Genomic DNA, 25822 nt, shown 5'->3' on the forward strand with positions numbered 1-25822 from the left:
ATCGGAGTGTCTTTGAGTCTGACGATCTGTGCCCCTTCTATATTACTCGAGCCACGTCCACGCCTCATCCGGTGTCATGAAGAACTGGGTCGTGCCATCTACCACTACTCTCAATTTTGCTAGGAAGATTAAGTAATACTGGATCCCCTCCTCCTGGAGTTCCTTTTTGACTGCTAGATAGGAGGCCCTGCGTCTCTGTATATCCTGGGTGTAATCTGGGAATATTGTAACTGTGCTATTGCCGACCTTGAATTGCCCTGCAGACCTTTGGATCAGTACATCCCTGTCTTTGTAATGGAGGAGCTTAGCCACCACTGGTCTTGGTGGGCGGCCAGGTAACGGCTGTTGAGCAGGTACTCTGTGCGCTCTTTCGAGTGTGAAGAAAGTAGAGAGGCCTTCCGGGACTACTTCTGTTTTGAGCCAGTTCTCTAAGTACATAATCATGTCAGTCCCCTCTATTTTTTCCGGCAGGCCCACCACGCGTATATTATTTTGGCGGTTTCCACTTTCTGAGTCCTCTGCCCTCTTCTCTAGCATTGCCAGGTGTCCCAATGCATCCTTTAGTTGTTTTTCCATGACATTTTGCGCTGGTTTCAGTTCTTGGATGGCTTATTCATTGTCTTTTACTCTATCCACTAATTTTGAGTGGTCCGCACGGAGGAGTCCCAATCCCGTCGCGACTTGCGCTATGTCTTGATGTATAGTCTCTTTCATTGTCGCTATGGCTTCCAGAATCATGTCCAGGCAGTGACGTAGCCAACTTCAGACAGTGCTTCCTCCGATCCACCGACAGCGTCTTGGTTATCGTCCTGCGTTGTGGCTTCCCCTGACTTGGGTTTTGGTTTCATTTTAATTGTTCAGGTAGGCCACTATCCGGTATGCGCTCCCCTCTCAGGTCCGGACCCCTATCTAGAGTGCCTGTTAACGAAGGTTCAAGTGGCTCAGAACCGGTAGGCCCCAGCTGCCGTGGCTGTTTCTTCTCAATAGTGCGGTGGTACTCTTGTATGTATGTATGTATGTGTGTTCTTATATAGCGCTTGACTTACCCTTGGGCATCTCAGCGCTTGCATTGGGAACCCGTCCTGGCTTTTTCCCTGTGAGATAACCCGTACTGGGCATCCCCAAGGTGAAAGCCAGGCATCCCGCCGCGGGGGCCGTAGTGGAGATTAAGCAAGCTATTGCCCAGAGTTGCAGAGTGTGAACCCGTGATTCGAGTAGGCACCGAAGTGAGAATTATCGAGTCCGTGGACACTAGGGCTCAGACCCTGCCGCGTCGGGAATTGAACCCTGGTCCCGGGTCTGACCTCTGCTTCAGGGTATGCCTCCTCTAAGCAGTGAGCCACACTTCTCCACATGTGGGTGTAATGATGGGCTGCTGTTATATAATTCCCGGTCACAGCACTAACACCCCTCGGTCAGTCCTGGGAGAATATTAGGTGTCTAAATCTAGCCAGTCCTGTGTCTCCAGGGCTGCAGAGCTCACGCAGTGCACCTCAGTGTATTCCCCCTTCTACAGTGCGCGTTATGTGCCACCTTTCCAGTGTTCGAGTACCGCACTCTCCTTAGCCTCCTGTTGGTTTTCCCTTTTATTCCCAGCTTCTAGATGTTTATTTACTATCCGTGGTGCGTTCGGGGCTTGCGCCCTGATTCTTGAGCCCTCAATGCTCGTCCTGCCGCTACATGCATGCAATGCTCAACTCCCTCAGGTGGTTATCCCTTCCCTGGTCCGTGCGGCTTCACAGACCTGCCCCCTGCCCCCACCTCCACAGCGCTGGGTGCAGGCCCGATCCACCCCACTTATCGGGACTCGCGTGCCTCCGTTATTCGGCCACCTCGCTATGCCGCCTGTGGGACCTCGATCTCTACACCGGCTAGTTGGTTTCGTTCAGGGCTCCTTCGTGCTCCTGCCGGCCTGTCGAGCTGGTCTTAGTCTTAGCAGTTGCCGGTGGGCACCCCATACAAAATTACTCCCGGTCTCAGAGGCACTATGCAGGTACTGGAGCAGTGCACCGCTGTAGAGCCTCCTGTTCGCCCACGCCACTCGTTTTCTCCCGAAAGCCAGTTAGGGTTCCAGGTCAGACGGCCGCCCAGCTACCATCCGCCATCTTGGAGAGCTCAGCCGTCTGGGTCCTCTGTTTCCTGGCAGTGACCGACGTGCTCTATTCACCGGTGGCTCTGCTAATGCGCCTGAACCTCTGCTCCGCACCTCCGGTGAGTCAGCGCCCTTGACTGGGGCCGGTCGTGGTCGTGATTACAGCGTCGCTGGTCTTGCTCGTCTTCACCGGCTTCTCGCCGTCGCCATCTTGTCGTCCCAGTCCCTCGGGGTATGCAGGCTGTTCAGTCTGCTCCTGGACTACGCTGGGATCTCCTGGCGGCACGGTGTCGTCCGGGTGTTACGACCCTTGGGTTCCGACATCTGCTGCTCGAATTTCGCCACGTTTCATGAGCATTAACAGGATTAATTTTGGGATCGGACACAGAGCCTTCAGCTCACGCCGCTTCACCCATCGGCGCTCAAGCCACGCCCCCCTGGCGACGCATGATGTCAACACTTGGGTGTCTCGGGTGACGCATCTTCCCAGGACTTTGTTAGATCATGTACCGGTGTTGCTTGAGATGCAACTGCCTACCTATGTGCCAGCTCAGTTTAGATGGAGGTTGCAGCCATCAACTCTCTTGGACCCTGTCTTTAAGGAAAGACTAAGAGAGGCTATTGAAAATTATTTTGGGGACAATCTCGGCACTGTGCAAAGAATGGGTACCATCTGGGAGGTGTTCAAAGTAACTATTAGTGGGGCATGTATAGGTCTGCAGGCGGGGGTGCTTAAATCTTTGCGCGACTCCATGGGGAAAGTAGAGCAGGAATTGATACGGCTAGAACGGCAATACGAGGAAACACATAGTGCGGCTACATTGCTGCTATAAGAACATAGGTGACGGAGTACAATGAGCTGGCAGATCAGGAAGTATGACATTTTGGGCGTAGATGCCGGGCCCGATACTATGGGGAGGGTGGATGGACGGGACGGGCGCTAGCTGAGAGAATTGCAGAACCGTGAACAAAGTATTGTAATGTGCAGAGTATTACGAAGGGTGGCAAGAATATTTCTGGCACTGCTGGGATACTGGAGCAATTTGTCACGGATTATAAGGAGATGTATGGGAGTCGGTGGACGGCTAGTGAGGATTAAATAGCGCAATATTTGGATCATGTGGCCCTGGTGTGGTTGTCCAAGGGACAACAAGATTTTTTGATTCACTCACTCACTGCTGAAGAGATCAAGGATGCCATTACTGCACTTCCTAATGGGAAAGCAGCTGGTACAGACGAGCTTCCACCTGAATTTTATAAGGAGTACGCTGATATGTTACTGCCTCATTTAACAGCCATGTACGCGGAGGCATTTGAACAGCAGCGTCTGCCCGACACCCTTAGGGAAGCCCTGATCGTCGCTCTCTTGAAGCTGGGCAAGCCGCTGGACCGGTGTGAATCATATAGGCCGCTATCCCTTATGAATACCGATGCTAAGATTTTATCGAAAGTCATAGCGACACGATTACGCCTATTGCTGAATGTGATGGTGCTCCCAGACCAATCAAGGTTTGTTCCTACTCTCTCTACGGCGTACAATCTGAGAGCATTGGTTGCAGTCCTGCATCTATTAAAACCAGACTTACGGGCTGTCGCGGTTTTGTTAGACGCTGCTAAGGCATTTGATTCAATTGTATGGACCTATATGTTTGCTGTACTTCATCGTATGGGGTGCCGTTTTTTTTACCAATTGGATCAAGTTGTTATACACTGATCCGGTAGCTAGGGTGCGTGTCAACCGACACATCTCAGATCCCTTTCCGATTAGGCGGGGTACATGGCAGGGCTGTCCGCTCTCACCCTTGATTTTTGCAATCGTGCTGGAGCCACTGGCTTCTGTGCTGAGGCAGAGGCATGCTAGCTCAGCCTTGAGATTCTATTAGAGGCAATTAGCATTGTCCATGTATGCTGATGACATGGTCATGTATGTGAGGGAACCAGACCAATATTTAGAGAAGTTTATTAGGGAATACATTCGGTTTGAATGGTATTCGGGGTTAGCTAATAATTGGAACAAATCTATTATACTCGCACATACGCAGAGCACAGTGCCATTTGAGCTAAATTACCCCATATAGTGGGCTACGGACCTAATAAAGTATCTTGGTATATGGATCCACAGGGACCTGCAGGAGTTTATCAGGGCCAATTACGGGGTGGCAACCTCGAGGCTTGAAGACAAGGTGGCTCGGTGGCTTCGGCTGCCACTGGCATTTGCGGACCTGGTTGCGCTAATCAAAATGGTGGTACTGCCGAAATGTTTGTATTTATTTGTTAACCTACCTGTCAAGCTACCACAGCATTTTTTTATTACCCTACGCTCCTTGCTCATCACACTATCATGGGGGGGCAAGAAATCCCAAATAGGTTGGGAGACTCTGATAAAGCCCTATGCGAAGGGTGGGTTTTCGGTGCCAGACAAGCACTTATATTATTTATGTGCGCAGGCGCAGTTTGCCTATTATTGGCAGAATGCGCCGCCGTTCACGCCACATGTGGCGTTGGAGGCTGGCGCGGTTTACCCTCTTCCCCTAAAGGCAATGATTGTGAATTCATTTTCAGTATATGAGCGAGGGGAGGTGGACACGGTCAGATGTACTGCTCGAGCCTGGGAGGAAATTGGGAGGAGGGTGCGACGTCTTCTGCTATATGCACTGGCCATGCCCTTACTACATCATGCTGCTATTTCTGTGACAGGGGAACCAGGGCACTTAAGGTTTTAAAAGCTGCGGGGTGCACACAATGGGTGATGCTTATGTAGGTGGGAAATTTCTCTCAGTGCAGGAGTTCGTGAAGGAGAGATCGAACGAGGCGATGTCCACATTCTTATACACTAGATTCCGCTCGGCCATGCGCAGTTTGTACTCGGGCTTTCCTGAGGAACCTCCAACATTGAGGGCATTGTAGCTGCTATACACTGCACAAAATAAGGTTAAATTAGTTTTGAGACTATAGTATACTTCACAAATGGATGAAGGTGCGGTGATGGGCAGCTCTAGGTCCAAATGAGATGCCTATCTGCCGCAGCCACTCACAGACGAGGAGTGGGAGGAGAGTTGTCGCATGACTGGGAGCTTTGCCGTGAATGGCATTTTTCATTAATTATAAATACGTTCATCAAATGTACTATACTCCTGCATAATTGCATAAATATGGCTTGCGGGACTCTCACTTTTGTAGGAGATGTGGCTTTGACGGCGCCGAGTTTCTCCATCTGGCCTGGAGGCCAGCACCTTCATTGTAGCAGTGGCTGCATGAGTTGGCGTACTGTAGGGATCAACTCGCGTGTTACGCTGAAGAGCTACCAAGGGGTTCTAGACCGTGTGATATCTGGGGGGATGTATGACGGTACAACGCGTACCGTCACAACGCATCCCTTTACCACGCATCCCTTACAACGCAAGTCGTTACCACGACTTGCGTTGTGGGTGCGGATTTCGAATAGTATAATTTACTATTCTAACACCAGTCCCCGTGGACCCTAGGGAAGGTGTTGGGATAGTAAATTTACTATTTGTAATCCTTTAGCGCCCTCCAGCGCAAGTCGTGGTAACGACTTGCGTTGTAAGGGATGCGTGCTAAAGGTACCGCGTTGTTAAAAATTTGTGGTAAACGATGTTTACCATCTGGGGTCCTTACACTGCATATCTGTTATCTCACTCAGTGGATGACTAGGGGCCAGATGTAGGTGAAATAGATTTACCGATTTTTAATTACCGAATTTTACCGATTCGGTAATTAAAAATCGGTAAATCTATGGGGTGGACATGTAGGTATTCCAGATGTGTTGGAATACCGAATCGGATGATTTCGGAATTTACCGATTCGGTAAATACCGAATCGGTAATGCCCAAGAGTCGTCCCAGGCGGAAGGGGAGGTACCTAAGATAAGGACTTCTGTTTTGTCTGAATTCAGTTTCAGACGGCTGTGCTTCATCCACTCGGCTACTTCTTTCATTCCTTCATGTAGGTTGGTTTTGGCGGTGTTAGGGTCTTTGGTGAGTGAGAGGATCAGTTGAGTATCATCAGCGTAGGAGATGATGTTGAGGTTGTGTTGGCGTGCGATGGCCGCGAGGGGGCTCATGTATACGTTGAAGAGGGTGGGGCTGAGTGAGGATCCTTGTGGCACGCCGCAAATGACTTCAGTGGCCTCTGACTTGAATGGTGGGAGGCGGACTCTCTGAGTTCTTCCGGCAAGGAACGAGGTGATCCATTCCAGTGCTTTTCCTTGGATTCCGATGTTTCTGAGGCGTTGTAACAGGGTGCTATGACAGACTGTGTCGAAGGCTGCGGAGAGGTCGAGGAGGATGAGGGCGACTGTGTCTCCATTGTCCAGTAGAGTTCGAATGTCGTCTGTTGCTGCGATGAGTGCGGTCTCAGTGCTGTGTTTGGCTCGGAAGCCGGACTGTGAGGAGTCGAGGGATTTGTTGGTTTCGAGGAAGGCGGCGAGCTGGTTGTTGACAGCTTTCTCTATGACTTTAGCCGGGAATGGAAGGAGCGAGATGGGGCGGTAGTTTTTGAGTTCGGTGGGGTCAGCTGTGGGTTTTTTCAGAAGGGCGCTGAGTTCGGCGTGTTTCCAGCTTTCCAGGAAGGTGGCGGAGTTGAGGGAGCAGTTGATGACGTCTCAGAGGTGTGGTGCTATGATGGAGTCTGCTTTGTTGAAGATGTGGTGAGGGCATGGGTCTGTGGGGGATCCAGAGTGGATGGAGTTCATCAGGCGGATGGTGTCCTCAGTGGAGATTGGGTTCCAGTCATTAAGGATGTTCGAGGGGGGTGAAGGTACGGCAGAAGGTTGGGTGGGTTGGTCTCCGGGTTGGTTGTCAAAGCTGTTGTGGATGTCCGCGATTTTGTCGTGGAAGAACGAAGCTAGGGAGTCGCAAAGGGCTTGAGAGGGAATGATGTCGTTGGAGTTGGCAGTGGGGTTGGTAAACTCTTTGACGATGTTGAATAATTCCTTACTGTTGTGGGCGTTGTTGTCTAGTCGGTCTTTGAAAGCGGCTTTCTTGGCAGTCCGGATCAGTTGGTGGTGTATGCGGGTGGCATTTTTGAAGGCGTCCCTGGTGCTGGTGTTTGGGTCTTTTTTCCAGGCCTTCTCAAGGGAGCGACAGAGTTTCTTGGATTTCTTAAGATCCTCGTTGAACCAGGGGGCGTTTTTGCTGCCTAGTTTGATTTGACGTTTTTTCAGTGGTGCTAGGTTGTCGGCGCTGTTGGTTAGCCATTGAGTGAGGTTAATGGCTGCTTGGTTGGGGTTCGAAGAGTGGGCAGGGGGGTTTTGAAGAAGCGATGAGGAGATCTGGTCGATGGTGATTTTGTTCCAGTTTCTTCGCAGAGTAGGTTGAGGATGGTTGTGGGTTGTGGTCTTTTTGTAGATAAAGTGAATGCAGCTGTGGTCCGTCCAATGGAGAACTGTGGTGTGACTGAAGGAGATATGTTTGCTGGAGGTGAAGATAGGGTCGAGTGTGTGACCTGCGTAGTGAATGGGGGTATTAACAAGTTTTTTGAGTCCGAGGTTGGCGAGATTGTCCAGAAGGGTGGTGGTGTTGCTGTTGTTGCTTTTTTCCAGGTGAAAATTGAGGTCTCCCAATAGAATGTAGTCCTCGGAGGGGAGGGCGTGTGGGGTGATTAAGTCAGTGATGTCTTCACTGAATTGTGCACGGGGTCCTGGTGGCCTGTAGAGGAGGGTGCCTCTGAGTGTGGTCTTGGAGTCGGTGTGGATCTGGAAGTGAAGGTGTTCGGCGCTAGCGAGGTTGACGTCTGAGCTGGTTGAGATGCGGATGGAATTCTTATGGACGATAGCGATGCCTCCTCCTGTTTGGTTGGTGCGGTCTTTTCGGATGATCTTGTAGCCTTCCGGGATGGCAATGGTGATGTCTGGGGCTGAGGAGGCGTTCATCCATGTTTCTGTTAGGAAGGCGACGTTCGGAGAGATGGTGTCTAGTAGATTCCAAAGGTCGATGGCGTGTCTGTGGACCGAGCGGGTGTTGAGCAGGATGCATTTTAGGTGGTTGGTGTCAGATCTCTGTTTGGTGTTAGTAGATGGGGAGTTGGTCTTGGTGCTGTCATGCTTGCAGGAGTTGCATGTGAAGGGTCCATGGGTGTGTCCAGGAGCGGCTTGGGCGCAGTTGGGGAGTCGACCGGGGTTTAGGGCTAAGAGGGTGGAGGGGTTGTATGTAATGCGGGTGGGGTGGGTGGTACGGGGGCCAGGGGGTCTGGTGCTGGGCGCGGGCTTGGCGCGGACGGGCGTAGACGGGCTTACCTTTGACGCACCTGGGGCGCGAATGGGGCGCGACCGCTGCGCGAGAATGCATCTGTCATATATGGATGGAGGAGGGGGAGGGGCGAGGGAGGGTCAGCAGGGAGGCGGGGCGGGCTGTGGGGGCCGGGCTCTGAGGCACCAACAACAACAACAAACGTAAGATGGCGGCAGCGTAGGGAAAAACGAAACTGGAGGTAGGCTGGGGCTCAGGTAACTGACTACTCTTGCAGCACAATCGCGCTATTTAAATCAGCGTCACAAGATAAATAAATACAATGCTCCCAAAGCGTTCCTATGTATAGATCTATGAGCGCCGTGTCAGCAGTCCCCCAGAAGCTTTTAAAATGTCCCAATTAAGTGTAGTAGCACTCGCGCTGCAGCGCTAAGCAGCGTAGTAGGCAAATCAGAAAACAATGCAGATCAGAAAACAATGCAGCTCAATGAAAACGATACCGCACAGGAGCAAGGCAGCAGGGCATAGGGAGCGACCACTTCTGAACTCGTCAGGACGGTCACAGCGCAAACGGGGTCAGAGCAGGCTATAAAGTTCGTGGGTGGGAGGGAGGGTCAGCAGGGAGGCGGGGCGGGCTGTGGGGGCCGGACTCTGAGGCACCAACAACAACAACAAACGTAAGATGGCGGCAGCGTAGGGAAAAACGAAACTGGAGGTAGGCTGGGGCTCAGGTAACTGACTACTCTTGCAGCACAATCGCGCTATTTAAATCAGCGTCACAAGATAAATAAATACAATGCCCCCAAAGCGTTCCTATGTATAGATCTATGAGCGCCGTGTCAGCAGTCCCCCAGAAGCTTTTAAAATGTCCCAATTAAGTGTAGTAGCACTCGCGCTGCAGCGCTAAGCAGCGTAGTAGGCAAATCAGAAAACAATGCAGATCAGAAAACAATGCAGCTCAATGAAAACGATACCGCACAGGAGCAAGGCAGCAGGGCATAGGGAGCGACCGCTTCTGAACTCGTCAGGACGGTCACAGCGCAAACGGGGTCAGAGCAGGCTATACAGTTCGTGGGAGGGAGGGTCAGCAGGGAGGCAGGGCGGGCTGTGGGGGCCGGGCTCTGAGGCACCAACAACAACAACAAACGTAAGATGGCGGCAGCGTAGGGAAAAACGAAACTGGAGGTAGGCTGGGGCTCAGGTAACTGACTACTCTTGCAGCACAATCGCGCTATTTAAATCAGCGTCACAAGATAAATAAATACAATGCCCCCAAAGCGTTCCTATGTATAGATCTATGAGCGCCGTGTCAGCAGTCCCCCAGAAGCTTTTAAAATGTCCCAATTAAGTGTAGTAGCACTCGCGCTGCAGCGCTAAGCAGCGTAGTAGGCAAATCAGAAAACAATGCAGATCAGAAAACAATGCAGCTCAATGAAAACGATACCGCACAGGAGCAAGGACCGCTTCTGAACTGCTTGCAGGAGACCCACTTGTGGATGTGGGCGGCAGATCACGCATATTTGATACTTTGAATGAAGCGCAGGAGTTTTGCTATAATTACAAGAAAGATAACAATGGAGCGGTGGCAGCTGAGTGAGTCGCATCTCCACCTCGTAGCCACTCCCAAGCTAGTATGGAACTCTTCTCTAACACTGGGACTTGATTATCCTTTTTTGAGACCTGAGCTTTCTGTAATGTATATTTCACTTTTTGATTTTCTACTATTTACTAGTGGCATATATTTGGCTGTCCTGCCGACGTGGCGTTGCTGAGCCTCATGGTGAATACCTGGTTTTGTTTTTTGAATGTGCTAAGATTATGGTGTTTATGTTCTTGTATTTACAGATACAGTCCGTTGTCACCGTCTGATGGTCCGTGGGGCATGGTTTTGCCTCGCTAGGGAAAGGGTGAGGCTGGGAGGCTGGGTGGTGGGTGGGATATTCGCAGTTTGTTTACCGTTTGCCAGGGATTAGTACACAGGTCATTGTTTTATGGCATTTGTTCAGCTTGTACAATCACATGATTAATGTTTTACTCCTTGAATTGCACAGTTAGGTAATCTGCCTGGTCCTTCCGGGCTATCACTTATGTCTTTGAATTTCAGGGGTTTAAATGTCAACCATAAAAGATGCCAGGTGCTCTATTACATACTATGAAACACATTGATAGTGCCTGCTTGCAGAAGACCCACTCGTCCAAATCTGACGCGCCAACGATGGCGGCGAGCTGGGGAGCCCATTGATATTTTTCCAGTTATGGCAGATATGCTAAAGGGGTGGCCATACTTATTCATAAAAGGGTCCCCTTCTCCCCGAGCAGAGTGGTAGATGATGGTGAAGGCCGTTTCCTGATCGTTACAGGCACACTAATGAGCCACTTAGTTGCAATAATAGGTATCTATGGTCCTAACGTAGATTACCCAGAGTTTTTCCACTGGCGGAGGCACAAGAGAAAGGTATTCTCCAACCCACCTTTAGAGAAGCCATCATTATTTTGCTCCCTAAGCCAGGTAAAGATTCTTCGCTGTGTGGCTCGTGTAGACCACTTTCACTATTGAACCTGGATTATTAAATATTGGCTAAGGAGATCGCAATCCATCTTTCTTTATTATATTATCTCTCCGGCTCAGTCCGGGTTCATCCCCTATCGATCCCCTTCGCTAAATTTACGGACCCTGTTTGCTGTAATTCATAGAATAGACCCTGAAATTCCAGCAGGTGCGTTATTGTTGGACGCCGAAAGCGCCTTTGACTTCTTAGAATGGCCTTTTTCCATTTCAGTGATGCGTCGTATCGGAATGCCTGAGGGTTTTGTTTCCACCGCAGCCCTTTTGTACACTGAGCCCTCTGCTAGACTGCACCTTAACGGAACGATATCACAATTTCTTTTCGCTTGACTCTCGGTACGAGACAGGGCTGCCCCTTGTCCCCTTTATTGTTTATTTTGGCAATGGACCCTCTGATCAGACACTTTCAGGAGCGCCACTTACATTGCGGTCTGAAGTTTAAAACTGGCCCTTTGTTGGTGTCCCTTTATGCAGACGATACTATTTTATATGTGAGACACCCACATCTTAACCTTGAACCCATTATCAGGGAAATCTTACAGTTCGGCCAGTTTTCAGGACTTGGTATTAACTGGCACAAGTCCGTGATTTTTCTGCTTACACGTAGCGCTACTCCGTGGGACTGTGAATATCCACTTGAATGGTGTCATGACATGGTCAGATATCTTGGTGTGCACATACATATGGACTCTAACACTATCGTTCGGCTACACTATGGACGAGCAGTTAGCGCTTAGGAGTCGCAAAAAGAGCTGTTGCTTTGACTCCCATTGCCCATGGCGGGTAGAATAGCTATTATTAAAATGGTAGTCCTGCCGAGATTTTTATATCTTTTTAATAACATTCCCATTCCCCTCACTTAGTCATTCTTCTCTCAGTTGAGACAACACCTTATAGGATTGGTATGGGGGGGGGGGTAATAGACCATGGGTAAGCTGGAAGACTCTGACTCTTCCTTACGAAAGGGGAGGTTTTGGTGTCCCAGATATGTACTTATATTATTTAACTGCACAGTGCAGTTATTCATTTGCTCTGTATCATCCGGACGCCCGGATATCTTACTTGAGACCAGAGGCAGATTTGGTGCTCCCGCAGACTTTATCCACTGTTCTACCCAAAGGGATCCCGAGGGACCCACTGGACATCCAGACGGTTTCCACCACTAGCTGGGCGTAGGTGAAGCTACGGAGATTTTTTTAGGGCTGGTCCTATGGTATTTACTGGCTTTGCCGCTCCCGAACCCCTCGTGGCTTCCCATCACAGGAGAAACATTAGTACAACGCACTCTGACTAAGTTTGGGGTCCTCAGGATGGGCGATGTATTTCCGAAGGTGGCGGAGGATGTAGGGTTCCAAGAGTGCTCATTCATGGACGCCTTCGAACTGCCGCGTATGCATTCCATACTTAGAGCCACTTTGCCCACATTCCCCATTGTGCACAAAAACATTGCTCCATTAACGTTAGTTATTGAAAGCGAAACGGGCGCTTATTTGATTTCTAAGATTTGCGTCGTTGCCCGCCCATTCGTTGAGGCTAAGGCCCGCACGGCATGGGAACATGTTTTAAGCCGGCCCATTTCAGACGACCAATATAACAGTGTTGCAGAGTCACAAAGGAGGTGTCCCTTAAAAAGTAGGCACACACTTCTACATTTTAAATTCCTTCGTAGAATGTACCACACACCCACCTGGTCACACAGGATAGACCCATCTAGGCCACATCATTGCTGGAAATGCTCTGACCCTCATTCAGATTTCGCACCTCTGACTTGGACTTGTCCGAGACTACAACTGTATTGGGAACAGTTGCATGCCACACTGGGTGACATGGTCTCCTTGTCTTTGGCCCCCACCCCGAAAATTGCACTTTTGGGCTACATGATTAACTTTCCCAAGAAAGTGTGGAGGATTGCGGCGCTTGGGTTCCTGTTGGCTAAACGAGAGATAGCATTGATGTGGGGCAAGAAACGGACACCCACTCTGCAGGCTTGGCTTCTAAGCCTAGCATATTGCAATGTGAATTGTGAAGTTTATGCGTCCCTAATGCCCAGTTGCTCATGTCCGAAAGACATCTGTGGCCCTTATAGGGCGTATATTGCTGAGAAAAATAGGGACTCTGATGCACAGGTGGAGAGTGGCATTGTACCCAAAGGGGTGGGCTAAGAGAATGGTAGGTGGGAGCGTCACTCCTGGTGATATTGTACACTGTATTCACATTTACTAACCATGCCTGCCTCCTGGACACCACTGGTTCGGGAGTAATGTGCTTGTGGTTACACTTGTGACTGGGATGGCTCCCGGGTCTGTTGATCCCGAGCCAGGTGCCCTGATTGTTTGTGACTTTGTTTTGCCCTGCCATCCAGACTATACCTTCTGTTGCCATATGATATGTCATGTATCTCACAATATATCATTATTGTATGATAGAACGCCTGACAATGTACCGCTATAGTACTGCTTTCCTGATCATTGTGTATCAAACTTGAAAAAAAAAGTTTAAAAAGAAAAAAAAAGAAAGTGGTATAAGAACCACTGTCATAGATGCAAGGCCTAGAGCCTTTAGAACGGCTGGGGCCACCAGGAACTATCCAAGGTAGTGACATAGGGGTTCCACTGGGGACGTGTGCAGTGTCTAAACACAACCGCGAATCACCATTAACTTCTATGGGGAAAGTCGGGTTGGAAAATTACAGGTTAAGGGCACTTAGAAGAGGACTTGAAGCAAACCCCTTTAGAACTAGGAGGTTCTAGAGTCAACGCCCATGGGAGCACCGGAGTACTCGAGTTACCTCACACAGGGACGCCCAGTGCATAGGTGTCTTTTTGTGCCGGGTTTCGTCTTCGATTTCAGTGGCGAGCTGCTGCAAAGTGCTGCTGGCGACCAAGTCGAAAGTGTCCGGGTGGATCCAAGCCTAGATCGGAGTAGTGAAGAACCTGAAAGCAGAGGGGACAGAGTCTGGGTCACTTGCCAGTGACCAAGGAGGCAAGGAGAAGATGCCCACTGTGGCTGAAGCTTGACTCTTCAGCCACGAGGACCAGGAGGTGTCGACGATAAACAGGTACTGGATTCGAGCTGTCCCACAAAGGATGTCCAGTGCTGCGGTGTCGGTATCCAGATTGGATCCAACAAGCCTTGGCAACAGCAACCCATGCAGAGAGCAAAGATTGACTTTGGTGCAGACCAGCAAGGTCTGAGGGACTCACCCTTTGGAGGGGAGTCAGGTCACGCCTGGAGCAACCACGAAAGCTCAAGAAACAGAGGAGTTACCTTCAAGGGGATCCACCAGTCAACATATAGGGATCACAAAGGAGCCTTGTGGAGGGTGGGCCCACAATCTTCGGTGCGGATGATGCTTGGGGCTTGGGCTACAAGTAACCCAAAGCAGAACTTCAGAAAAGCTCGGGAAGTCAATGCACTTAGCAAATGTGCACGGTGTCAGGAGTTCCGGCATCTACGTCACTTGTTCGGGCTGCGGGTCTCAGCTTTGCTGTGGACTCCTGTCCGCCCTAGATAAGTCTGGAAATCCTCTTCCTGGGCTGCAGGTACTTCGGGATCCAGCGGGAGCGTCGTACATGCAGACCGGCAATTGCTTCATTGGTGCCTGTTTGAACAGGGGAGTCACTCCTGGACCCCAAAGGAAATTCTTCCATCTTATAGTCAAAATAGAATGTAAAAGTTCCAGGATATATGTTGCAGAGTTTCGTCCAGGTGTAATCTACCGTCCTAAGGACTTGGTTCCTATACTTATACTAAGTTTAGGAGTTGGACTTACTTTAGGGACCCACCTATGGGAGGTTCCAGGGAGGGGGTGGTGTGTCCAGTTTTGCACCAGAGCAGGGGTTGAGCACCCCTGCAACCAGTTTGAACTGGGATATGCACAGGGACACCAAGCGTGGCCCCAGCACTGTCTGAAAAGCATTCTATGAATGCGAACACCCAGTCCCAATACCCTAAAGCCTGTCTGGGAGGTGGTTACACCTCCCAGTGATAGGAAACCTATTGTCCAGGCCTCCCCTGCTGGAGTTTCATCCAGCAGCAGGCGGTCAGACACGTGTCTGTGGTTTCAGCATCCATTTTGTGATGCTGGGGCTCTTTTAAACTATTACCAGTTAGGTTAGTGTGTACATGTCTTCTCCCTCTAGAAGGGTGGAATTCTACCCCCACCGCCACCACTGGGAGGGGGGGGGGGTAGGATTCCAAAGTGTTTGACACCAAACATGACATGTTTCCATGCAGCAATTCCAAAGTTAGCATTTACCGCGAGGTTATCATGCACTTAAGAATATATGGTCTGGCTACATCACAGAGCAGCATCAGAGAATAGATTCTGAACACTGCAAAGGAGTCCTGCTCATGTACGGACATCCTCTCACACAAAACCAAGCACTGATAAGGCCTGCCATAGAAGTGACTTATAGGTTTATATGTGCCAGTGATTAAAGGTAGATATAGGTAACCTATATCTTAGTAAGGTGTGCCTGCACCACCTTACCCAGGCTGCAGTAGCAGACCTGTGGTGCCATTTTGGAAGGCTTCCCAGGGGTAGAAAAATGCATGCTTCAGCCCCTGGTAGGCCTCTGGGGTACCTATGCCCTTAGTACTTAAGGTACCATATACTAGGGACTCACAAGGGTAACCCAGTAACCAATCTGGAGTGTACCTAAAGTACATGCAATCAATTTAGAGAGGAAGTAGCTTAGATGGTATCCTGGATAGCAGGGCCCCAGCCAGACTAAAGTAAGAAAACAGTGAAACACCAGCAAAAAGTAGGGGTAACCATAGTAAGCAGATCCTACTCTCCTACACAACCCCTTACCCCCCCGCCCCCAGCCGCAGGGACATTAAACTAACCTTGACCAGCTGAGTCTTCATACTCTAAGTGGAAATATATGGAGAGTCCATCTGCATTGGCATGGTTAGTCCCGGGTCTATGTTCCACTGTATAGTCCATCCCATGGAGGGAAATGGACCACCTCAAAAGTTTGGGGTTTTCACCATTCATCTGTTTTAGCCATAAGAGGGGCTTATGGTCAGCCTGAACAGTGAAGTGAGTGCCAAACAAGTATGGCCTCAGCTCCTTCAGAGCCCAAACCACAGCAAAGGCCTCCCTCTCAATAGCTGACCAATGTTTCTCTCTAGGGGTCAGCCTTCTGCTAATAAAAGCTACTGGCTGGTCCTGACCTTTATCATGCAATTGTGACATCCCAGCCCCTACGCCCAACTCAGACGCATCGGTTTGGACAATTAATTCTTTCAAGTAGTTAGGACTTTGCAGAATTGATGCAGTGCACATGGCCTGCTCCAGGTGATCAAATGCCTTTTGACAGCTGACTGTCCACTGAACTTTCTTAAGCATTCTTTTAGAGGTTAAGACATTCAGGAGTGTCACAATGGAACCATACCTCTTGACAAATCTTCTGTAGTGCCCAGTATGGCCCAAGAAAGCACTGAACTGAGTCTGGGAAGTGGGAACAACCCTCTCCATGATGGTCTGGATTTTGCTCTGCAATGGTTGAACCTGGCCTCCACCTACAAGGTGGCCCAAGTACACAATCTGACTCTGCCCTATCTTGCACTTAGTAATCTTGATAGTTATGCCTGCCTTTTTCAGGGCTTCCAAAATATTTCTCAGGTGGACCACATGATCCTCCCAGGTGGAGCTAAAGACAGCAATTACATCTAGATATGCTGCACTATAGTCTTCCAGGCCACTTAGGACTTTATTCACCAACCTTTGAAAAGTGGCAGGTGCATTCTTCAGACCAAAGGGCATTACCACAAATTGATAGTGTCCACTAGGGGTTGAGAATGCTGTCTTTGGCTTTGCATCCTCAGCTAATTTGATCTGCCAGTAGCCAGCTGTGAGATCAAATGTGCTCAGAAATTTGGCTGAGGCCAACATATCTATAAGCTTATTTGCTCTAGGGATTGGATGGGCATCAGTCCTAGTAACTGCATTGAGACCTCTGTAATCAACACAAAACTGCATCTCTCTCTTACCACCCTGGGTGTGAGGTTTAGGTACCAAGACTACTGTACTAGCCCAAGGGCTACCTGAGGATTCAATAACCCCCAAATCCAACATTTTCTGGACTTCAGTCCTGATACAGTCCCTATCATGATCAGGTTGCCTGTAAATCTTATTTTTAACGGGCAGACTGTCCCCAGTGTCCAATTCATGAGTGCACCAGGTAGTCTGACTTGTCAGAGAAAACATATGTCTGAACTGATTGAGATTTTGTTTGAAATCAGTTTGCTGCTGGTTTGTGAGGCTGCCTGCCAAGGCTACACCATCAACTGATCCATCATCAGGGTTCTCTGAGAGCTGGTCAGGGAGTGGATCACTCTCTTCCTCCTGTCCCTCATCAGTAGCCATGAGCAAGCCCATGCCTGCCCTGTCAACGTATGGTTTTAGGCTGTTGACAGGAAGCACCCTATAAGGGCTCCTGGGAGTTCCAAGATCTACCATATAGGTAACCTCTCCCTTCTGTTCAACAATAGTGTGGGGTCCTCTTCACTTGTCTTGAAGAGCTGCTGGGGCCACAGACTTCAACACCCACACTTTCTGTCCTGGCTGGTAAATAATCAGTATAGCCTTTTGGTCATGCCAGGCTTTCTATAATTCCTGGCTAGCCTCAAGGTTTCTGGTTACCTTTTTCACGTACTCAGACATCATGGAGCGGAGACCAAGTACATAGTCCGCTATGTCCTGTTTAGGGGGTTTGAGGGATAACTCCCATCCCTCTTTTACCAGACACAATGGGACTCTTACAGGACGCCCAAACGGAAGTTCAAAAGGTATGCAGCCAACCCCCATTTAAGGAATCTCCCTGTATGCAAATAAAAGGCAGAATAGCAGGATGTTCCATCTCCGCCTAAGCTTTTCTGGGAGACCCTTGATCATACCCTTTAAGGTTTTGTTAAATCTTTCAACTAAATCATTGCACTGTCGGTGATAGGGTGTAGTAAATTTGCAGTTCACTCCACACTCCTTCCACATTGCAGTCAAGTAACTAGACATAAAGATTGCATCTCTGTCAGATACAACCTCCTTAGGGAAACCCACTCTTGAGAACACTCCAAAGAGGGCTCTTGCCATAACAGGTGCTGTAGTGGTCCTAAGGGATATAGCCTCGTGGTACCTAGTGGCATGGTCCGCCACCACTAGGATAAACCTGTGCCCAGATGCTGTCTGAGGGCCCATTTTTCCAACAATATCCTCTTTCAAAGGGAACCCCCACCACAGGTAGTGGTATCAGGGGGGCTTTGTAGTGCTACCTGCTTTGCCACTGGCTTGACAGGGGACCCACACCACAGGTAGTTTTATCAGGGGGGCCTTTGTAGTGCTACCTGCTTTGCCACTGGCTTGACAGGGGACACATTAGTGACAAAACTCCTTTGTGTCTTCACACATGTGGGGCCAGTGAAAGTGAGGGACAATTCTGTTCCAAGTATTGTTCTGGCCCAGGTGTCCTGCTAAAGGAATATCATGGGCTAGTGTCAATAGACAGCCCCTGAACTTCAAAGGTATAACCAACCTCCTGCCTGCACCAGGCTTGGGGTCTCTACTCTCTGAGTACAGGAGTCAATCATCCCAATAAACCTTATGGGTGCCACTAGCATTCCCAGCAGCCTCAGCAGCAACTTGCTGTCTTAGGGGTTCAAGAGAAGGGCAGCTCAGCTGCTCCTGACTCAGATCTGCCCTGGAAGGGCCTCCTGTCCCCAAGAACTCAACCTGATCAGGCTCAAGCTCCTAAGGGACAGCTCTTTCTTCAGGAGCACAATCATCTCCCTAAGAGACTGATTATCACTCTGAGTCAGAGGGGAAGGCACTGCCTTAACCCTACTGCTCCTTTTTTTAGAAGGCACCTGGTCCATTATTCCAGAATCCAGGACCTGTTCAGTGTTAGACTTTTTAACCATGGACCTAGTCACAGCAAAGACATGTGCTGAGATCCCTAACATGTCTGCATGGGTCCTAAACTCCACTTCAGACCAGGCTGAAGTTTCTAAATTATTTCCAAGCAAGCATTCAACAGGGAGGTCTGCACTTACCACACCTTTATTGAGGCCAGTTACCCCTCCCCATGAGAAAATAACAACTGCCAGGGCATGTTTGGTCCTGAAATTGGTAGCATTGGTCACTTGGTAAAGTTCACAAATTAGGATCTGTCCAGGGTCCACACGGTCTTGTACCACCATTGTAACACTTGCTCCTGTGTCCCTGTAGGCCAAAGCCTCTTTCCATTTATTAAAGGGTGTTGTCTGTACTTGCCCAGGTTACTGGGACTCACAGAGGAGGACATATCCATGCCTCCATCGCAGACTAACACAGCCTGAGTTGGCACTCTGACTAGGCCAGAACCCATCTCAGTACCCAGAGTTAACCCTACTACACCCTTCTGCTGAGTACCACCACCTGAAGCTGAACTAGGAGGAACAGTTGCCTTACGGGCAATGGTGGCTGGAGTTACATCTTTCCTGATGCAATCACTAGTCCAATGGATATTCTGTTTACAGACTTTACACCATGGTTTCTTTCGGCCTTTCTTTTTGGAAGATTGGGAATCCCCACCAGTAGAAGATTGTTGGGGGCCGTGTGAAGACTTCTGGTCTTTACCCTTTTCCCCACTCTTATTAAATTAGGATCTTGCTTCTTCTTGTCACCACCTTAGTTTTGTACCTTCTTCTTCACCCTGGTTCTGACCCATTTGTCTGCCTTCTTTCCCAATTCTTGGGGAGAGGTCAGATCAGAGTCTACCAGGTGCTGATGCAACAGCTGATTTTGACAGTTATTAAGGATCAGCTCCCTCATGATCAAGTTGTGCAATCCTGTATAATCACACACTTTACTGCCCAGTAACCAGCCCTCCAGATCCTTGGTAGCACAATCTATAAAGTTAACCCAGTCCTGAATCTGTGTCTTTTGGGTATCTCTGAACTGTATTCTACACTTCTCATTGGTTAGGCCAAACCCATCTATGCAAGCGCTCTTCAGGACTTTGTAATCATCAGCATCCTCTTCTGTGACAGTGAGGAGCTTGTCTCTACCTTTGTCTGCAAAGGAGAGCCTCAGGATTGCTGCCCACTGCTCCTGGGGGACCTTCTGTACTTTGCAGACCCTTTCCAGTGCAGGTATCCATTTGTGGATGTCATCCCCACTCTGGTAGGGAGGGACAATCTTGTTTAAGTTTCCATGGTCATAAGACCTATCCCTACCACTAGGGACATAGCTGCCACCATGGGACTCTAGTACCATCTTTTTTCTAGCTTTTTCAAGCTGTAGGGATTCCCTTTCTAAGGCTACTCTGTGTCTCCTTATCCTCAGCTGAACTTCTTCAAGTCTCATCTGATGCTCTCTCTCCTCTTGGGAGGTATTCCTCCTATGAGAAGAGACAGAGATCCTTACAGATTGGACAGAATGGCTAGATTCCACTGAAGGTGATCTTGGCCTTCTAGACACACCCCCAACTCTTCCTGGGGGGGACAAAGAAGGGACCCACTGGGCCTCCCTCTCCATCTCCAGTAGAAGCTAGATTGTCCAGGTCTAGGTCATTGGCACATCAGCATCAGAATCGGTCAGCATCAGAATCGGATTCCTGTGGGATTCGACTACTGGGATCTTCTTTATCTGCTGCTTCCACCCCACTGCCTACCCTCTCAGGCTCTGTAGCCTGAGAGAGTAGGAAGTGATCTAACAGGCAGGTCCTCTAACAGTAATATCTCTCTGAGGCGTTGGGTGGTGGCACCTTTGCCAGTCTTCAGTTTTCTCATTGTAAACAGAGCCCTTAACTCAGAGAAACTAGATAAAACAAAGGCCCAAGTATCCCGAAAAATAAATCTTGATAAACATGTTCTAAACACAAGTGACAAACCACAAAAAATAATCTCAGCTAGATGTATAAACGGCGGCCATATAAGTGAATCATGATAGAAACATCTGTTTCAAGATCAGTTCCATGAAACAGATAATTATATTAAATAGTGACGATCTGTCCCTAAATGAAGGACAGACAATCAAGTCTTTATAATTAAAAAAAAAAACATAAACGGCGACCATATCCAGTACTGACAAAAAACAGAATCTGTGTAGAGCCAATTTATAATAGGGTGGTATTCTACGCCGACGACACCCAGCTCCTCTACCCCTTCAGCTCCCTTGGCCCTAAAGTCAAGGAGAACTTTGCTGAGGGTATGAGAGCGGTGTCACTTTGGATGGCGGTGAACTGCCTCCAATGCAATGTGACAAAAACAGAGGTCATGCTCTTTGGCAAGGCAAACATCCTTTGGTCCCCTGACTGGTGGCCAATAGATCTCGGCCCAGTACCTACATCTAAACCTCATGTAAAGAACCTTGGGGTGAAGTTGGACCAAAAGCTGACCCTGAAGGAACACACCAACTACATCGCAGGGTTGTGTTTCCACACCATTGGCCTACTCAGACGTGTCTTCCCATATCTTCCTGCCACCTATAGAAAGACACTTGTACAGGCCTTGGTAACCAGTCGCCTGGACTACTGTAACGGCCTGCTGACATTAGCAAATGCTGATGCAGTAGGTCGTTTGCAGGTGGTCCAGAACACGGCAGCAAGATTGGTCATGGGTGCACCAGCCAGGACTCCCTCCAAGCCCTTGCTGAAAGAACTGCATTGGCTCCCTATACGGCAGCGCATCAACTTTAAAATCTGCTGCACAGTTCACAAATGCCTTTATGGAGCAAGTCCTAAATATCTATCTCAATCCCTGGAGCTGTATCAGCCCAGTAGGTCTCTCCGCTCAAGCAACCAAGCCCTTCTAAAACCCCCGGCCACAAAGAAGTCCAGACAAGGAGACCGGGCCTTCTCCTCAGTTGGACCTGCCCTGTGGAACAAACTTCCCACTGATGTAAGAACAACCATCAATCACCTATCTTTCAGAAAGACACTAAAAACCCTCCTCTTTCAAGAAGCGTTTCTCTCCACTTAACTTCTTAGGATGTACTACCTGATAACCCTATAGCTGGCAAAGCGCGGAGATACCCTTACGGGATTGATTCCGGCGCTATAAAAGAAATTAAATAAATAAATATTCGTGGTAATGATTCCATGTCTTGTCCTTCTAGGTATCCCACTATCAACACATAACGTTGTGTCCTCACTTTATGATCGGATTATTAAACACCTTCCTAATATTATCTATGATGGGTGTTTTTTTTACTTCTATGTACGATAATCATCAAGTTACTCCTAGTTATGCTGCACTACATAGGATTCCTTAATGGATGTGTGACTCATCAATATCTTATGTTTTTTCTGTTAGGAGTACACATTCTTATTAAATGATATCTCCCTATATTAGGATGTTGTATATATATATGTACTGTTTTTATACATGTTATAGGTTGATATTATATATGTATTTACGTGTTATATTACAACACTTCTATTTTTCTTGTATGGTGTGTATTTAATGTATTTGTATTGTTTGTATATAATATTTGTTGATGTATTGATTGTAATATATATGTATTATTTAATTGTTCCAGCCTTGATGAAGTCTCTGTGGGAGACGAAACACATGTTGGCGATTTGTATGCTGGGAAAAACCTGTTTTTTATGAACTTTGAATTAAGAAGAATAACAAAACTAACGCTAACTGAAGAGGACCTCTTTTTGACTCTACATTGAACCATTGTTTATCCTTATACTGTGTGAATCTTATGTTGTTCCATAAACTTTACTGGTGACAATACTTTAATCTCTTACCTGTGCAATACGCACATAAAGACTGAAGTAATCTAAAATATTTTTTGGTGTGCTGTAATTAGAATCTCACCTCGCAAGCATTATTTCTGGTTGTACATTCTTGTGCACCGATATAGCACCTTTAGGTAGTAGGTGCTTTGAGTTTCTTGAGCACCCATTGTATACCATTTGATTGTGTTTATTTACAACGCATACTTACCTATTGGTATTGTGAAACACATTTTCCTCTTGAATGTTGCTGACTTTTCCATTTTGGACACTACTACCTTCTTTTGTTGAATTTGTATTATATGTCCCTCTGGTACCGTTAGTGGTTTTCAAATGATCAAACACTTGAGATTATCTGCTAAAACAATGGCAAGCTGAAATCCCACACACTACACACCAATGGCCTGGCATATGCTGTCAACTATTCTAGTGGGCACTTTTCACTAGTCCAAACGACCCTTATTGATGGTAGGTTTAAAGACAACCTATATAGAAAGCTATCCTAGTGGCAGCTGTGGAGAGCAGCCTTCAGGCTAAGTCTTGAAGGAATGTAAAGCAGCTTCTTTTAACAAGTCTATAATCTCATTAATGAGCAAATGAAAGGAGAACCACACCAGGTATAAATATATATATATATATGTATTTATTTTAAACACATCCCTCTAGTCTATTTATGAGGCTAGAGGCAAAAGTAAACTTATTTAGAACACAGTAAATTAGCCCAATGTACGTTGAGCCCCAGGGGCGAACCAAACCAAATATTAAGAAAGTGGTATAAGAACCACAACAGTCATAGATACAAAAGTCTAGAGCCTTTAGAACCACTGGGGCCACAAGGAACCACCCAAGGTACACAGGGGACCCACGGGGGACGCGTGCAGTGCCTAAACACAGCTGCGAATCACCATTAACTTCTATGGGGAAAGTCACGTTTGGAAAATTACCTGTTAAGGGCACTTAGCAGAGGACTTGGAGTAAATCCCTATAGAACTAGGAGGTTCTAGAGTCAACACCCATGGGAGCACTAGAGTACTCGAGTTACCTCACCCAGTGAAGCCGGGCGCATAGGTGTCTTTTTGTATCGGGTTTCGTTGTCGATTTCAATGGCGAGCTGCTGCAAAGTGCTGCTGGCGACCAAGTCGAAAGGGTCCGGGTGGATCCAAGCCTGGTTTGGAGTAGTGAATACCCTGAAAGCAGAGGGGACAGAGTCTGGGTCACTTGCCAGTGACCAGGGAGGCGAGGAGAAGATGCCCACCAATGTCGGGTGATTTCAGGTGCAGAAGGTGAAGCTTGACTCTTCAGCCATTAGGACCAGGAGGCGTTGACGATGACCACGCACTGGATTCAAGCTGTCCCACAAAGGATGTTGAGTGCTGCGGTGTTGGTATCTGGATTGGATCCAACAAACCTTGGCAACAGCAACCCACGCAGAAAGCAAAGATTGGCTTTGGTGCAGACCAGCAAGGTCTGAGGGACTCACCCTTTAGAGGGGAGTCAGGTCACATCTAGAGCAACCAGGAAAGCCCAAGAAACTGAAGAGTTACCTTCAAGGAGACCCACCGGTCAACGGATAGGGATCACAAAGGAGCCTCAAGCAGAAAGGCAAGAAGCAGGCCCACGGAACACTTGTGGAGTGTAGGCCCACAATCTTCGATGCAAATGCTTTCTTGGGCTACAAGTAACCCAAAGCACAGCTTCAGAGAAGCTTGGGAAGTCAATGCACTTAGCAAATGTGCTCGGTGTCAGGAGTTCCGATTCCACATCACTCGTCCGGGATGCGGGTCCCAGGTTTGCTGGGAACTCGTGTCTGCCCTAGAGAAGTCTGGAAATCTTCTTCTTGGGCTGCAGGTACTTCAGGATCCGACAGGAGAATCAAAGATGCAGACCAGCAATTGCTTTGTTGGTGTCTGTTTGAACAGGGAGTCACTCCTTGACCCCAAGGGAGATTCTTCCGTCTTCTAGTTGTAATAGAATGTCGAAGTTCCAGGATATATGTTGCAGAATTTCGTCCAGGTGTAATCTACAGTCCTAGGGACTGAGTTTCGATACTTATACTAAGTTTCGGGGTTGGACTTACTCTAGGGACCCACCTATGGGTGGTTCCAGGGAGGGGGGTGGTTACACCCCTTTCTCTTTGTCCATTTTCATGCCAGAGCAGGGGCTGAGCACCCCTGCAACCGGTTTGAGCTGGGGTATGCACAGGGACGCCAAGTGTGCCCGCAGCACTATCCGAAAATCTTTCTACGAATGCAGCCACCCAGCCCCAATACACTAAAGCCTGTCTGGGAGGTGGTTACACCTCCCTGTGACAGGAAACCTATTACCCAGCCCTCCTCTGTGACAAGGTTACAAGCAGCCTTACCTGTAGGTTGCCTGTAGATGATTTCGCAGAGACGTTATGGACCAACTTCCCCAAATTCTAGGCAACACCTAGTGACTGTTTTAACACACTGAGGTAATTAAATAGAAATCAGGGAGGTAGGCCGGATCGTGGACGCTACCTGCTTCCTTGATTGTCGACCTGCGAAGCAATAAGGAGAACTTTTGTAAATACTGATTTCTACTCTATCTATTTTAGTCCTAACAGGTTTTCTATGATTCTACTTGGGCTTTAGTGAGTCCTACCTGCGACTGGTCAAGATCTGGCGTCGCGTCCGTGTTGTCGTCGTGAAGGGAGGGGTGGGCAAGGTGATGGTTAACGTAGAAGATGACTTGTTCAGCGTTTGTTCTCTGTAAGGTAAGTGTTCAAAGAAGAATGATGAGTTACTGCCTTACTAAATTGTTTGCATTATTCATAACGTCCCTTTAAACTATCTTTAACTTACTCTGACTTCTCACCATGCTGTTCTTCACCTTCACTCCCTAATATGTATCATATTAAAACAAAAGACAAAAAATGGCAAGGCAAACACAAACACAAAATATCATTAACTCTCTTTCTTTGATAATTCTCAAAGTCTCTAAATCCTTTTTCAGAAGTCTTTGTAAATTGTTCCTTTCCTTGGAATCTCTATAGAATTGGAAACTTGAATTCTTTCCAGGTAAGTCTCTAGTTCAAATATCCTCTGGTCGCTTGCTTGCGTGGGGCGCCAAATATTCAAACAAGAAGAAAAAACAGTAACTTAGCTTTAAGTCTTCTTTCCTTCTTTTCAGGGGATGCGCGCGATGAAAGCAGACCTTCAAATTCAGACGTGCAGGCCGTCGTCGTGGGAGTCCAGGAATC

Source organism: Lissotriton vulgaris, chromosome 6 (assembly GCF_964263255.1).
Source record: "Lissotriton vulgaris chromosome 6, aLisVul1.2, whole genome shotgun sequence".
Classification (NCBI taxonomy): Eukaryota; Metazoa; Chordata; class Amphibia; order Caudata; family Salamandridae; genus Lissotriton; species Lissotriton vulgaris.